General features: G+C 39.9%; 1 long non-coding RNA gene across 3 annotated transcripts in view; it reads left to right on the plus strand.

The window, feature by feature from the left end:
* The window catches only part of LOC119252268 (uncharacterized), a 123,439-nt gene that overhangs the window by 99,707 nt on the left and 9,604 nt on the right, over positions 1-14,128 (plus strand). Inside the window, exons 2-5 of one of the 3 annotated variants that reach the window (XR_008553185.1) lie at positions 5,212-5,300; positions 5,695-5,729; positions 9,907-10,037; positions 11,759-12,388. This is a non-coding gene — a long non-coding RNA (uncharacterized LOC119252268). Of the gene's footprint in view, positions 1-5,211; positions 5,301-5,694; positions 5,730-9,906; positions 10,038-11,758; positions 12,389-14,128 lie in introns of those variants that run through there. The other 2 variants (XR_008553184.1, XR_005126764.2) reach the window with 2 other exon arrangements.

A 14,128-nucleotide genomic window follows, 5' to 3' on the forward strand; every position in this document is an offset into this window, starting at 1 on the left:
AAAAACTATGGACCCATGCCACAGGGGTAAGAGCAAAGGGAATGTATTTCACTTGACTCACCTCAGGAAAAATCGGAATCTCCATTCCTCTCTCTCTAAACAACATGCAACTATTCAGATGTCTAGTTTGTGCCAGAACCCCTGTCACACAGGTTTCTGAATGTGCCTGTGTCCACCTGGGCCTGAGCTCTGCTCACTCTGTTTCTTTCCGCAATGCTGCATATTATTTAATTTTTAGTATAATAAAGCACCCATTCAACATGATTTTTTAATTTCAAGCCTATACGAAAGAGCTCCTGCATGAGTTGCCTCTTCCTCACACCCTCTCTCCAGCGGCCCTGGAATTATTTCGATTTTAGGTCTTGTCTGGGTTTCCCCGCATTAGCGCTGCAGGGTCCCCCACTGCCCACCTGCTTGGGCGGCACCGGGACCCCAGCCGCGGGCGGCACGTCTCCCGCTAGTGGTGAACCCGCGGCTGCCAGGAGGAATCACACGCGTCCCAGCGGCTCAGAGATGGTGCTGGAATGTACTAGAAAGGAATGATGTAACATATGGCACTTGGTTAAAAACACAGGCGCGAAGAGAGGAACTGAATTTCGAAATGATGATACAGAGATGATGTATCATCCCTCTATGAAATATAAATGATGTTTTAGATGATGTATAAATGATGTATTACAATACATCCCTCCATGAAATATATAAATGATGCCTTCTCCCCTGTGTATGTCTGTGATTCCTCATATCTGTGGTGTCACGTCCTATTAAGATGGAGAAATATGACAGAACAGAGTATTCTAATAGACTGGAGGACGTGGTCAACCAGCTCCCAGGAAAATCCAGCTTCCGGGTGTTCAAAGAGTTAACAGAAAACGCGGTGTCCTCAGCCCACATGCCTGCGTGACAAGAGTCATCCCAGAGAGAGAGTAACTGGCTGAGGCTGTTTCCTGGCAAATCCCATACAATAGTCAAGGAACGCACGACGCCAGGTTTATACAAAATCCTCCACAGAAGAGAAGGAGGTGGAGTTCTCTCTAACTTTTGTTTTCTTTTAATTTGAAGATAAACTCTGAAAGCAAGCAAGCTAAACAAATATAAAATTGATGGCTGAATCTCCCTTAACATGTAAGTGCAAACAAGTGTTTGCCAAAAGGATCTGTCAATGCTATGAAGAGATGTGAAAACACCGGCCTGTAAGCTCTCCTTGGTGTGTCGGTTCCAGGAAATCTGAGCAGAGTTACACTCTCACACGTCATCAATCAGCTGCTGATGGGGCTCTTTTAAATGCTAAATAGCTACCTTGTTGGATGAGCTGTACTTCTATGTATATACACATCATATTATTTATGACACCATATTTTCAGTAACTCACAATGCATATTTCTAACAATATATTTTCACACAACTCTCTTTTCCCCTGGCACTATCACTTCATCTTTTTATTTTTTCAATTTTAATACCTTATTTTTTTATTTTGTTGAAATAACAAGGACTTATAACATTACATATGTTTCAGGTATATATTATTAAAAATGCAGACTGGCCAGGCCTATGGAAACAGTATGGAGGTTTCAAAACAGCAACTCCACTCCTAGCTATCTACCTGCAGGAAGAAAAACACCAATTCAAAAGGACGGATGCACTTCTGTGTCCACTGCGGCACTATTTACAATAGACAGGATGTGAAAACACCCTCAGTGCCCAAGGACAGATGACCGGAAGGCAGTGGCCAGGAAGATGCGGTGTGCACACACAGGGAAAACTACTCTGCGATAAAAAAGACGAAATCTGGCCTTTGCAACAACATGGATGGAGCTGGAGGGGATGATGCTGTGCACATTAGTCAGAAGAAGACAAGGAAGGCCCAGAGTGGGAGATAAACATTCAACTGACGTGATTTGGAAAGGAGAGTGATTTCTAGACAGGGCGGAACACACTCGACTCAAGGACACAGATAATCATACGCACAATACGCAAAAGGAAAAGAAACATACATGTGGCCACTTGCTAGAAAAGGCAGGGTTGAGGATGGGCAAGAGTGGAGAACTGCGCAGAAGCAAACACTGTGGAAAATTCCCACCAGACACACGGAAGAGGCGCTTAGTGACAAGGACGCTGAGATCCTTAGATGGAGACGGGCCACAGAAGCAGAGCGGGGACCCTGCAGCCCTGACCTTGCCGGATCAAGAGTTAAAGGAGGTGCTAGAAGAGCGGCAAAGGGCAGGGGGCCTCGTGTGGTTGTGTCTGATGGATGAAGCTGAGAGCCCTTGAAGGGCCTCGTCTCTTGAATTTGGACAGAAAACGCCTGTGGCAGCCAGAGGGTCACCCTGACCATCAGTGTCTAACGCTGGACTTTTCTTGCGGTGCTGACGAGCAGGAGGTCTGATGACAAAGCTGGAGCCGGGCGTGCTCCCTGGCTTCTCTGCAAGTGGCGGGGTGCCCAGCTGTGAGGACAGACACAGACCCGCTGGGAGATGCCCCCACAGAGTGGATTCAGACCTGGGCCCCGGCGCAGCAGACTCCGGATCCAGAAGAGCCGGGGAGCAGGAGCCGGGGAGCAGGAGACGAGTCGCCCGGCACGCAGGACCGTGATCCACCGTGGAGATCGCAGCTGTGGTCATATTTGCATTTCTTAGCATTTCAGTTGAAAAGATGATCGCTTATTTGCTTCTCATGGATTAATGATGGGAGGAAAGACTTAAAAAGTCCATAAATAGTTTATGCATAAATATTTGGCCAAGGACGACTTCTCTGTTCAGAGACAATGTAAGGCGCAGGTGACCAGACAAGCAGGTTAAGGGAACAAGTCAGAAGCATGCGTTTAGCATAGATTCTACTAATGTGATAATATCGCCCTCCATATAAAGGATTTCTGCTCATTAAATTTCAGAAATAGCCAGAAAAAATTAATAATCCCTTTAACATAACGTCTTAAACATTTAGAGATTTGAACTAAATACGTGTATCAATACGCATGTGTGCATCAGATATACTTATATGTGATCTGCATTCTGAGAAGATGTATGATATTGAGGGACCACAGCTAACTTTTCATATACTTTCTATGATTAAACACACTCACAGCTAACGCTTCATTCAAACAAATTTTTTCAATTAATATAGAGGTCAGCCTCTTTGATAACGAAATGAGCTGCACATGGCTGGCACCAGGAAGGCCACTGAGTGGGTGGCTTAGAAAGCCTGGTAGCCAGAAGATCGAGATGCAGGCACCACTGAGGGCTCTGGGGGTAAAGACGACATGTCATATTTCACTTTGCTCCACAAATGTGACATATCCAAAAATCAGCAGAGTCTTCTGTCTGGACCTGCACTAGCAATGACCTCGAGTGTAGTGATTCGTGCTGTCATATGTGCTTCCATCAGTGCAAAGATTGTTCATTTTTGATCTTTGAAATCGTGAAAGAAATCATCAGACTCTAGCACATTTGCACATTCTATTAAAATCACTGATCTACAATCCAATGGAAGGACATGTTGCTTCATTAAGATAATATGGACTGCCTGGTGGCCATTTGCATTTCCTCTTTGAAAAATGTCTTTTAAGTTCTTCTGCCCATTTCCTCACTGGATTGCTTATTTTGTTTTTGTTGAGTCGTGTGAGTTCTTAGTATATCTTTGTGATCAGTCCCTTATCAGTTGTATGGAGTGCAAAGATTTTTTCCCAGTCAGTGGGGTGTCTCTTTGTTTTGGTTAATGTCTCTTTTGCTGTGCAGAGGCTTTTCAGTTAGATGTAATCCCAGGTGTTTGTCTTTTCCTTGACTATCTTTGCTTTGGGCGATGAGTCTTTAAAGATGTTAGTGAGGTATATCTTGTGATGGTGCACGGGTGCATTGGTGAAGGAAACTCTATGGGGACTCCACCTTAGGGGGTGAGGGGAAGCAAATAATGTTTAAAAATGAGCAATGACGTAAAAAAATTAAAAAAATAACTTTTAAATTTTATATGAAGTGTTCACTAATTCCTCAATAGAAATATGTACAAGAGATTCCTTTAGGTTCTAGTAGATTCATTTTTTGAAACATAAGCCACACAATTACTATGGGTTTATGCATCACCTCAAGTGTGACAACATCATGGATGTGCATTTCCCCAATAGCTTAAGTGCTCCCAAAGCTTCTGGCATCAGGTCTTCCAAAGACGCTGTCCCCTGTGCTGGGTGCTCATGCCCGATGCAGTGCACTTGAGGCTCTTCAAGCAGCTTAACATCTGCCAACAACCTTGCTGATGTGCATAAAGCCTCGAAACACCCTAGAGCGGGTCCCCTGGAGCAATGTGCGCAGATACAGGGGCCATCTCTTTTTCTGGTGCTTCCTCGCAGAATCCGCTCTGGACAAGGACCACTGGGGTCCAATTCAGTCTCCTCTAACTCTAGCTGTGCAGCAGCTTCCTTAGTCTTTCCAGGAGGATTTTGAAGTAGGACCCTAATGTGTAATAACAAATCCAGACAACCAGCCATTCAGTATTTGTAATGAGCATGGGAAGCGCGCACTGACATGAAATGTCTTAATTCGTTAGTTAACGGTTTATATAGGAAATACATTTTACTTTATTTAAAATCAGAACCCCAGGCTGCATGCTGCAATGGGCTCAATAACACACTGATCTCAAATGATTAGCAGGTGACATATACCTGAGAGGCGGGGCCCAAGTCCTCTGAATCCCACGGGGCTGAAAATCAGTGTCAGCTCAATAAAATAAAATCTAAGAGCATTCCAGGTTCAGAGGCAGATTGAACATGAGATAAACTAGAACCATCGTGAAATACGAAATTATTCTTGGGAGGAAAGCATGTAAAATATAGACAATCAGATCTTATGAAGCCTCTTAGGTAGAGCTAACAGAAAAATTCTATTTATGCCTTCCACACCTCAGTAAACTACAGTTTTCCTAGACTGAAAAAAACTTGTGGGTTACATTGGCAGAGCAGCCACTCCTCCCTCCGCCCCCTTCCTCTCTCCCTGCTCTTCTGTCCCTCACGCTCCCCTCCACTCCCCTCTCTCCTGTGCGCTGTTTCTCTCCTTTCTGTTTCTTTTTCCCATAATCAACTTGGTCATTTTCATCAGAATTATCATCTTTTTTTCTGTCATCACCTCCACCATTTATCCTGTAATTATAAGGGATATGTTGTTTAATTTGATGATTTCTTCTTTGTTACTCTTTATCATTAATAATTAATTTATAATGTTACAGATCAATGCAGTCAGGTCCAGAGGGGTGTGTGCCAGGGGCAGGAGCGAGGCGGTGCTGCTCAGGGTGGACACGGAGCTGTGACGACGCTGGTGAGTGTGAGACAGCAGGCTAGATGCCCTCAACAGTGGCCCTCGGGAAACATGGTGATGCGATCGGGGTTTCTATGTAGTTCAGCTGAGGGAGCAGAGCAGCTGCCCTGATGAGGAACAGCTGTGCAGTCTGTCCCAGTGTGACCTTTCAAGTCTCAAACTCTCCTCCCAAGAGCAGGACAAAAGTTACGCCTATTGTGATCAATATCAATATTTCTTCATCATCAAATATGGTGACAAGTGCTTGCTTTCTTAAAGAAAATGCATAGCAACTCATTGTAATAGATCTTCTGATTTACTAGGATTAAAGAAAAGATTTCTAGAGTACATGATATAAAGTGACCGACAGTTTTTACTTTATTGTAATTAGTCTTTTTCCTGGTCCCTTATTTAGGTTTTCTAGATTCCTGCTATGAATGAGACTATCAGGTATTTTTCTTTTTCTTTCTGGCTTATTTCACTGAGCATGATCCCTTCCAGCTCCATCCATGTTACTGCAAATTGCATGAGTTTATCTTTTTTGATTGCTGAGTAATATTCCATTGTGTATATATACCACATCATCAAAATCAACAAGCAACTATAAACCAGAGACATACATATGGGCGGGGGGAGGGAGTAGGATGAAAACAAGGGGATGTGGGAATTGTATGGGGACTATAACCAAGATGAAAATGCATACATTGTGCAAAAATGACAAATGATGTAAAAATATATAAAATAAAAAAAAAAGTGTCCGATGGCTCACCAGCTCAATGGGGCAGGATTTGTTTTCAGATTTAATCTAAAGCTCATGCATCAGTTTTCTATTCTATTCTTCCTTGAATGATATGGAATTAGAGTTAAGCAAGATGCTAAGAGAACAGTGTAGTGATTTATAAAAATTATGTAGGAAATTAGAAGAAATTCACTTTAGGGCAAAAAAAATATTAAGGATACATGCAAACAACTTTGAAACTTCACAATGATCAGGGAGAGGTAAAAAATTATTTATGATTGGAGTTTAGAAAGATGAAAGAGAGCTCTGCAGCGTTGGTGATTTGAAGCGGTAATTGACATCGGTGTGATCAATTGATCCCGTTGATATAGGAGAATCAGTAGTTGGATTTTTAAACCTAACCCCATGAATATAGTATTTAATCACACTGTCGAAAAGAGTATAAAAGAATTTATCTTAGCAGACACGAACTCCTATTGCATATGAGAAAGAAGGGTACTTCTATTTTCAAACTACAGAAGTGATAAAAAGTTTTAAAAAATAGTCCATACCTTTATCACATTACAGTTGTCCTTTCTTAACCAATGCAGGAGTTTGAACACCAACCCCACACAGTTGAAAATCCATATATATTATATATTTGTTTCCCCCCAAATCTGAAATACTAATCACCTACTGTTGACCTATAGCCTTAGGGAAAACGTAATTAGCCAATTAGCCCATCTTCTGTTTGTCGTGTGTATTATATACTGTATTCTTAGAACACAGTCAATTAGGCAAAAGAAAATGTCATTAAGAAAATCATAAGGAAGCGAAAAGGCACTTACAGCATTGAACTGTTCTGATTCATAACATACCATTGTTGTTGGTGTACAGGGAAATCTTTAAGCGAATCCAAGCAGATCAAACCTGTGTTATTCAAGCGCTTCCCACAGATAAGTCAGCCCACAGAAGGAAAAACAATAGGCTACATCTCCTGCTTTTTAATCACATGAGAGCGTTTCTCTACTAAACCTGTAAATCTTTTCCCTCTATGAATAAACAAGCATCTTGTGCAGAAGTCAACGGATTTGTAAATGTAAGAGATATTTCCCACTATTTCTAATTAATTGGATGCAGTTTATTTCTCTTTGAATAGCATCTACTCTTTTTCTTTTTATTGTGGCATAGCAAAGAAAATTAGGGAGTGATAATTCTCTGAAGTTTAAAGTCAAATGTAAAAGGATTTCTACATTTGAACTTTGCTTTCTTCTTTGTTACATGATTTTTTTTTATTAATATAGTTAGCTGCCCCCCATCAATAGGCAAAATATCAAATTTTATATAGCACATGAAACAAACAAAAGAACCAAGACGTTGGGGTGGCTGGTCTTGGCGGGTGGAGTGTGGGGTCTCCCAGGAGGCCAGTGGAAGCGAGGGAGGTGCACTTTGTGACACAGCTATGAGGGGCAGGGAGCAAGTGCCTGGGGGGACACCAGTCTTGTGGGAGGGGAGCCAGAGCTGGCCCCACCTTGAGTTCTACTGCTCGGTGAGGGAGTTCTTGGGTGAGGACCACTTGGGTGCCTGGCCACGGAGCCCCCTCATCCAGACTCCACTGCAAAGATTCTGAGAACATCACCTGGGAAGAGAACCCAGGTGATGCTGAAAACCCCCCACCCCAACTTCCCCTGCTGAGTGGGCAAATCAATCATGACCCAATGAGAGAAGCCAGTTAGTCTTAGAGAAGCACAGTGCACTGACCTCAAACATTGAAAATATTCTTTTGCTGTGGACATTTGTAATTTTTTTCATATATGCGTATTATGCCCCCAAATGTCTCCTTTACAATGAACAAACACCACAGATATTCAGAGTGCTTTCAGAAAAAGGATATTTTCTTCTTTTTGAACAGTACCACGGTTGAAGAATTTATTGACTATAAGCACAGAATATAAGGTCAAAACTAATGAAAATTGGAAGCACAATTTTCAAGTAACTTTGCTTCTGTTGTTGGAGATTTCCAGTGTATCTCCTGCTTCCCCAAAACTTAATCTGGTTCTAGAAGCACTTCTTGGCAGCCCCTACAATCTTTGTAGACATGAAAAAGAAAAATGTTATTTTGAAGCATCCCTAAAAACTACTTTAAAATTTTACTATTGTGGTAATTTAAAAAAGTTAATGATATTTGTAACAGTTCCCACAGTTTGCCTAGCTGTATTCTAATTCAACATTGGATCATTTAAATCTCGTTTCTGTCCTCGAACTGCAAGCATCTTAGCTCTAGTAGATCAATGAAATCTAGCACATCCTATACATTTACCATTCTTCTATCTTAGTCTATAACTGAATGCAAATATAAATTTCATTATACCTCCAATATTCATGCTATTCCTCTGACAATCATAGGCACTTACACTGAATTTTTTTGTTTCATATTATTTTTCTAAAGAAATGCTATAAACTGTTATTCATCATTTATAGCATTCATTAAATGCTATAAACTATTATTGACCTTGCTACATTTAATACATTTATATTCCCATAAAAATCATGTGACAGCATTCTGGTGTAGTTACAATCTGGGGATATGGTAGGAAAGGAAATTAAGACACTACATAGGGCATCTTAAAGTTTTATAAAGAAAGAGGAGAGTTAAACTTCAATTGATGCTACATTTTAACACTGCAAAATTTTCTAAATGAGAAGGAAGAAAATTTATAGAGTTGAAGAAGGAAAAAGAGGAAAGAAGAACATGAGGAAGGAAGAGAGACACTGAAGGAAAGCAGCAAGGTTGGCGAGGGGAGGGGAAAATTGTGTATATTTACATTAACTTTCCGACTGAAGATTGTAAATCAAGCAGCATTTTTTCTCTTCATATTCATCCCCATTTTGAAGGCCTCCCTTACAATGAAGTCATCTGGTGTTCGATGTCTCCAGCAGTCCCTAGTGCCTATCAAGTTACTTGAAAATTGTGCTTCCAATTTTCATTAGTTTTGACCTTATATTTCTGTGCTTATAGTCAATAAATTCTTCAACCGTGGTACTGTTCAAAAAGAAGAAAATATCCTTTTTCTGAAAGCACTCTGAATATCTGTGGTGTTTGTTTATCTCCTTGGAAATTAATGAAGGATTTCTTTCCTCCCCGAGTGATGGTCATGTAACGCAGAGCCTGAACAAATTAGCAATATCTTATCTAAATTAAAATCTCAATTATTTTTTTCCTTAATGATCAAACTTTGTGGTGAGTTTTCAATTATCATAGTGACGTTGTTGTGGTTCTGAAGGCTGTGGCAAAAACATTAAAACATTGAAAGAACAACTCAGTATCAAGACATTCAGCGTCCTATTCAAAGAGAAAAATGCAATATGTTGTGTGAGGAAAGAAAGTAGAAATGAGAATTAGTAACTCATGGAGTTTGCACAGCAGAGGAAACCATCAAAAAATCAACAGGCAGCCTACAAAATTGGAGGAAATGTTTGCAAATGACAGATCTGACAAGGGGCTCCACACACAAGGTATAAAGAATCCGTGCCACTGAGGAGCAAAAAGCCCCAAACTATGTGATTGAAACCAGAAAGAGAATAGACATTTTTCCCAGAAAACATGCCAATGGCCGGCAGGCACAGGTCAAGGAGCTCAAGGTCGCTCATCCTCAGGGAGCCACAGGAGGAGCCAGGGGACCTGACACCTCACCCCTGTTCGTGGCCGCCCCCGAAACGTGGAGAGATTTGCGCGGGAAGGTGAGGCGGGAGGCCCGGCGCACAGCACGCTCAAGCGCTGATGGGGTGCACCTTTCATTAGCGCCAGTACACGGAATTCTATCTCCGAGTGTGTGATAATTCATGACTGCATTAAGTGATGTGACGTGTTTTATTTTATAAGTAAGTTTATCGTTTCAACCTTATCAGAATCCCTCGTCCAGGCAGCCGGGCCTTGTCAGCTCGCCATGGCTTCGAGGACGCACATTCCTCGCCCTCTCCGGCAGCGACCCCCTGGGTCCCGACACAGCCACCCTCATGTTCCCTTGAAGTGAAAAAAGGTAAAACGCACCTTCTATAGTTTTTAATTGCCAATTAGTTTTTATTCGTAACTCATTTAGCACTGTTTGAGTTCCAACTTCATAAATTTGAGAAGGATCAGACTCTTCTATTATTTTCTTCCAAATTAACTTCTGAGTACTAAAAACCTGTTCCTCTATTGTTCCTTTGTGTATGCAGTCTAATGGAATCTCAGTTTCCACATAAGAATGTGCACATGTCAATAACATACTATGAAGCCTTTTTCTAAAAAAAGATTTATTTATTTACTTTATTTATTTATACAAGCACTGGGTACAGTCAGAAGCGCGGGAGGGTGAGAGAATTCACCAGAGCCAGAGCGGGGAGCAGAGCAGGCAGAAGAACCGAAGTGCACTGCTGAGGGGAGCAGCGGGCAGCAGGAGAGGTCTGCGCGCCATGTGGGAACCCTCCGGTGGTCGGGGAGCAGCCGGGGATTGAACCGGCGCTGCAGAGGCTGCGGGCAGCTTCGCAACCCAGCGCTCAACCGCTGCGCCACCGGGGAGGCCCCTATGAAGCCTATTTAAAAGCATTTAAAATTATAAATGAAATTTTCTTTCTAATTGGTAAATCAGTAACTTTAATACTTTCACCTAACTACCAGAATATGACTATTATCTATCTATGAAAGAAGTTTATATATGTATTTAATGTGTGTGTATATATATAAGCTATTTCTCATCCATTCTTTATAAATTACTATAAAAGGAAAACATATTTCTCGATTATAAAAATTAAATAAAAACTTATATATACCTCTATTATTATCCTATTAACAGATATAGGATCATGAATATAAGAGATCATTTTAAAAGAGACTTTTTAAAAAGATTTATTTATTTATGCATACAAGAACTGGGGTGTAGGCCAGAGGTGTGAGGGGTCAAAGGATTCACCAGAGACAGAGTGGGGAGCAGAACAGGCAGATCTACTGAAACACACTGCTGAGGGTAGAAGCGGGCGAGGCAGGAGAGTTCTGGCAGGCCCTGTGGGTTGCTCCCCAGCCTGCAGGGGATGGAACTCCTGCTGCAATGGCTGCTGATAGCTTGATAGCACCACCTTTAACCCCTGTGTCACCAGGGAGGCCTCATTTTCAAGTAATATCTAAATTTTAAAATAGCATAAAGTGACAATTAGGAAAGAACAGTTTTAACCTGCATAACTTTACACGTTAAAATCCCACAGTATTTTAATATTGTAATTGCTAGTCAATGCAGGCTATTTCTATTATTCAAAAGCATGGTAAACATGATGCAAACAATTAAATATAAATACAAGCTAACTGTTTCAACTGTTGTTACTGGGAAGATATCAGATCATACACCACTTCAAGCCTGGAATAATTGTGTAGACACACTGTGTAGTTGGGGATTGAGTTTGGGGATGAGGTACGTTTGACATGGGTAGTTTCTTTTCCAACAGCTGTGCCAGTACAGAGACAAGCTGATCATGAAAGAAACTTCTTGGCAAACCACTTCTTGTTAAGTGGGGAATGCAGAATGCTTGGCATCTGTAATTGAAGTAATTTGTAAGAAACCACATTACTTAGCCAGCTGTAACTTCTACTATTTCATGATTAAGATTAGAATCCATTAATCAATCTATAGACACAAATGCATTATTGTTCAAAATAAATAAGAATTTAAAAACACTCAAATCAATAAATATAATTACAGCTAGTCTGTTCCATTCATTTGTCTTCCAGATGTTTGGTGAAATAACTGCAGCCTGGAGCCAAACAACTAACACCATCTTTACTTTTGTTTATTGTAATAAAATGTGTTAATGAAAAAGTGCAAAGATAGATAATAGAAATTAATGTACTGTGACATAAAATTTTGCTTGAAAATCAAGGCAAGTACAGTAAAAGCTAATATGTTTAAATGAGCATTGCATAATGTATATCTAACAATTATAAAAATCATTTTATTGAAGTATATCTGCAAATCATACAACATGAAAAATGACAGCAATATGCTCGAGACAGACTAAGTCTAGTCTATGGAAATAAATTTTGATCAGTATTTAAAAGTTATTCTGGATAATCACAGGAAACGGGAGTTTAAAAGTATCTGCACATACTCTATTTTTTTCCTGTTTGTATCCAAGTATCATTTAATCTAACTCTAGTATTGTAAATTATTATACTCAATTCCTTTATAAAACATCATTTTGATTCAAATAAAAATAAACCCTCACTATCACTTACATAATAGGATACATAAGTGTACACAGACAGTATACGGTATAGGGTATAAGAACAGTATATGGTATAAGACAGTATATGGTATAAGAACACATTATACGGTATACACCATGTTACATGGTATTATATGGAAAATGTGGGAGATAGAAAATATCATTAGATTTTATATATGATGTTACTAATAATATCACTAATTTTAAGTTTGTAATATTATCTAAGTTATAAATCACTTAAGAAGTCTTCAAAAATACAGTATATCATTTGTATTGTTTTTTTTTTTTTTTTTTTTTTTTTTGTTTTGTTTTTTTTTTTTTTAAATTATAAATTTTATTTTTATATTCCCCATACAATTGCAATCCCCCCATTCTGATCCCAATCCCTCCCCTCCCGCCCCCCACCCCCCAAAAAGTGTCTCTGGTTCATAGTTTTTGTTGATTTTGATTTTCACTTTCTTATAGTTATTCATTTTCCTGGTCCCTTATTTAAGTTTTCTAGATCCCTGCTATGAGTGAGACCATCCGGTATTTTTCTTTTTCTTTTTGGCTTATTTCGCTGAGCATGATCCCTTCCAGCGTCATCCATGTTGCTGCAAATTGCATGTGTTTATCTTTTTTGAATGCTGAGTAATATTCCATGGTATATATGTACCACATCTTCTTGATCCAGTCATCTATTTTTGGGCATTTGGGCTGTTTCCAAAGCTTAGCTATTGTAAACAGTGCTGCTATAAACATAGGGGTGCAGGTGTTCTTTGGAATTGATGTTTCTGTGTTCTTTGGGTAAATACCTAGGAGTGGAATTGCTGGATCCTGTGGAAGCTCTATGTTTAGTAGGTCCAGAAATCTCCACACAGCTCTCCATAGTGGTTGGACCAGTTTGCACTCCCACCAACAGTGCAGAAGAGTTCCTTTTTCTCCACAACCTCGCCAACATTTGTTGTTGCTAGTTTTTTTAATATGTGCCATTCTCACTGGTGTAAGATGGTATCTCATGGTAGTTTTGATTTGCATTTCCCTGATTGCAAGTGATGTTGAACATTTTTTCATATGCCTGTTGGCCATTCGCATTTCCTCTTCAGAGAAGTTTCTTTTTAGTTCCTCTGTCCATTTTTTGATTGGATTCTTTTCTTTGTTGTTGTTGAGTCTCATCAGCTCTTTGCAGATTTTTGTGATCAGTCCTTTATCATTAGTGTTGGGTGCAAAAATTTTCTCCCAGTTGGTGGGGTTTCTCTTTGTTTTTGTTATTGTCTCTTTTGCTGTGCAGAAGCTCTTTAATTTGATGTAGTCCCAGCTGTTGATCTTTTTTTTTTTTTTTTTTGTTGTTTTTTTTTTAAGATTTATTTATTTATTTTTTTTTTTTTTTAATAATAAATTTTATTGTTGTATTCCCCATACAATTGCAGCCCCCCCATTCTGACCCCAATCCCTCCCCTCCCGCCCCCACCCCCCTAAAAGTGTCTCTGGTTCATAGTTTTTTGTTGATTTTGATTTTCACTTTCTTATAGTTATTCGTTTTCCTGGTCCCTTATTTAAGTTTTCTAGATTCCTGCTATGAGTGAGACCATCCGGTATTTTTTCTTTTCTTTTTGGCTTATTTCGCTGAGCATGATCCCTTCCAGCGCCATCCATGTTGCTGCAAATTGCATGTGTTTATCTTTTTTGAATGCTGAGTAATATTCCATGGTATATATGTACCACATCTTCTTGATCCAGTCATCTATTTTTGGGCATTTGGGTTGTTTCCAAAGCTTAGCTATTGTAAACAGTGCTGCTATAAACATAGGGGTGCAGGTGTTCTTTGGAATTGATGTTTCTGTGTCCTTTGGGTAAATACCTAGGAGTGGAATTGCTGGATCATATGGAAGCTCTA

The sequence above is a fragment of the Talpa occidentalis genome, unplaced genomic scaffold (assembly GCF_014898055.3).
Source record: "Talpa occidentalis isolate TD23 unplaced genomic scaffold, MPIMG_talOcc4v2.1 talOcc4.2, whole genome shotgun sequence".
Classification (NCBI taxonomy): domain Eukaryota; kingdom Metazoa; phylum Chordata; class Mammalia; order Eulipotyphla; family Talpidae; genus Talpa; species Talpa occidentalis.